The sequence below is a fragment of the Schistocerca cancellata genome, chromosome 3 (assembly GCF_023864275.1).
Source record: "Schistocerca cancellata isolate TAMUIC-IGC-003103 chromosome 3, iqSchCanc2.1, whole genome shotgun sequence".
Classification (NCBI taxonomy): Eukaryota; Metazoa; Arthropoda; class Insecta; order Orthoptera; family Acrididae; genus Schistocerca; species Schistocerca cancellata.
The window spans coordinates 412,147,411-412,149,910 of NC_064628.1; the positions used below are offsets into that span (position 1 = coordinate 412,147,411).

Below are 2,500 nucleotides of genomic sequence, written 5' to 3' on the forward strand. Positions count from 1 at the left end.
TAACCTAACCCAAGTTGTGCCTTAACCTAACCCAAGTTGTGCCTTAACCTAACCCAAGTTGTGCCTTAACCTAACCCAAGTTGTGCCTTAACCTAACCCAAGTTGTGCCTTAACCTAACCCAAGTTGTGCCTTAACCTAACCCAAGTTGTGCCTTAACCTAACCCACGTTGTGCCTTAACCTAACCCACGTTGTGCCTTAACCTAACCCACGTTGTGCCTTAACCTAACCCACGTTGTGCCTTAACCTAACCCACGTTGTGCCTTAACCTAACCCACGTTGTGCCTTAACCTAACCCACGTTGTGCCTTAACCTAACCCACGTTGTGCCTTAACCTAACCCACGTTGTGCCTTAACCTAACCCACGTTGTGCCTTAACCTGCTCTGTAATTGGCATATGACACGTTACATTAATCTAGTGTTGTCTAACCACAACCCTCTGAATATAGTTCGCTACTCGCACCGCCCACCCTCTTGTGTATCGTTTCATGTTCAACACTTCGCAAGTGTTGCTTACTTTTTACATGCTCCCGCTGTACACTGTAATGTGGACGACTGCAGGATGTACATCGCCCCCCCCCTCCCCCCCCCCTGCCTTCGCACGCTGGTCGTTCAGGTGCTTGCGTGTTCAATGCCCTTCGCAGCTGTTCACTGGCATTCGCATGTCGAAGCGCTCAGTCTACGTCGTGGTACGGCCTGTGTCCACTGTCCGCTGATGTCGTAAGCTTAACCCTCACATTGTACTGCACATAGGTCCGTATGTACTGAATGATACGCTGTGGCACATGTGTGACCGTACAACGACTGCGCCCAACAACAGCGAACCATACGGTCCAAATGTTGTGCACTCAGCCACGTGCCGTCTCCCCATAACAGCTACATTGCAGTGTGGTACGCCATAGAGACGTGTGGGAGTAACGGACGCCCTGGATGGCGATCAGCATGAGCCGTCTGTTGATGTAGTGGCGCGTGTATTCAAACGTAGTCGTCTCTTCTCACACAGTGTGATAGCATGGTGCACCGCGTTCCACATCTGCGACATGGTACAGATGCTGGTTGACAGTCGGTGTCGTAATGGACATCGCATACGTAGGGGGCCACCTCCCACGTGTTCTCTAGTCGTGCACATTTTGTTGCGTGTATGTGGGCAGACGTAGTGTGTCGTGGCACCTAACAGACAGGTATGCAATAATCGTTGCATTTGCAAACTGGGATGGACGTCTACGTTTGCTGGTGACGTTACGCAAATGAACAACTGGTAAACCCATTGTGGTGCGGTTGTTGTTGCTGGAGGTAAATCAGTAAGGGCAATGTGTGTGAAGCGATACGCGGCGGTGGCTGGGTGGGACCGTCCCCGGCCGGTGAGGGGGGGCCGCCCGGCGTGCTGGCCGCGCGGTGCGTGGGCGCACGCGCTACAGCCGGCTGGTGGGGGCGCCCAGTGGCAGGCGCGCCGGCCGACGGACGCGGCAGGCGGCGCAGCTGCGCGCCGGGGCACCCTGCGCGCGGCGCCGGGCGGCCAAAGTGGGTCCTCGCGGGCCCGGTGCGAAGCGCGGTGGACATCTGCAGTGTGCTGGTCCGACTGAGGACTGTGTGCGTTGAGGATGCGCCGCCGCCCGGCACTCGGCGCCGCGACGCCGTCTGCTGCTCGGTCGCCCCAGCGGTTCTCGCTGGTGGTTTGTATCGCAGTTGTGCAGACGTGTTGGCACGTGCGCTGTGCTGGGAGAGTTCGCTTCGGCACCCACGTGGGGCCTTTGCCCTTCTGTGGCGCTGGCGTTGGAGCTGCCGGTCACCGTAGGTGGCGCGTGTTGTCTCCCGCCGGCAATGCCACGACAGCACGCTCCCGGGCCTCTGTCGGCAGCGGCAAGCTCAGTTGGGAGCACGGGTGGTCCCACCTAAAGCGTCTACTCGCCTAACTCCGGGCGATTGCGCCTCTCTCGAACCCGACCAAGTACTTAGGACGGCGCTGCGCGCCGCCGGGACCTGAGAGGGTTTCGAGGTGTATTGTGCAGGGGAGCTCAGCCTCCTCCTGTTTGCAGAATAATTGAGCGGACGCTTGCGTGTTCGCGCGGGCCCCTGGGACACACTCCCGGGCGGCCGGCTGCTCAGCTCTAGTTGACGCAGCTCCCTGGTTGATCCTGCCAGTAGTCATATGCTTGTCTCAAAGATTAAGCCATGCATGTCTCAGTACAAGCCGCATTAAGGTGAAACCGCGAATGGCTCATTAAATCAGTTATGGTTCCTTAGATCGTACCCACGTTACTTGGATAACTGTGGTAATTCTAGAGCTAATACATGCAAACAGAGTCCCGACCAGAGATGGAAGGGACGCTTTTATTAGATCAAAACCAATCGGTCGGCTCGTCCGGTCCGTTTGCCTTGGTGACTCTGAATAACTTTGGGCTGATCGCACGGTCCTCGTACCGGCGACGCATCTTTCAAATGTCTGCCTTATCAACTGTCGATGGTAGGTTCTGCGCCTACCATGGTTGTAACGGGTAACG

General features: G+C 56.7%; 1 non-coding gene across 1 annotated transcript in view; it reads left to right on the forward strand.

Moving 5' to 3' along the window:
- Positions 1-2,121: 2,121 nt before the first annotated feature.
- Positions 2,122-2,500, forward strand: part of LOC126178814 (small subunit ribosomal RNA) — a 1,909-nt gene continuing 1,530 nt past the window's right edge. The window contains exon 1 of the ribosomal RNA XR_007536666.1: positions 2,122-2,500. This exon is cut by the window's right edge and continues 1,530 nt beyond it. This is a non-coding gene — a ribosomal RNA (small subunit ribosomal RNA).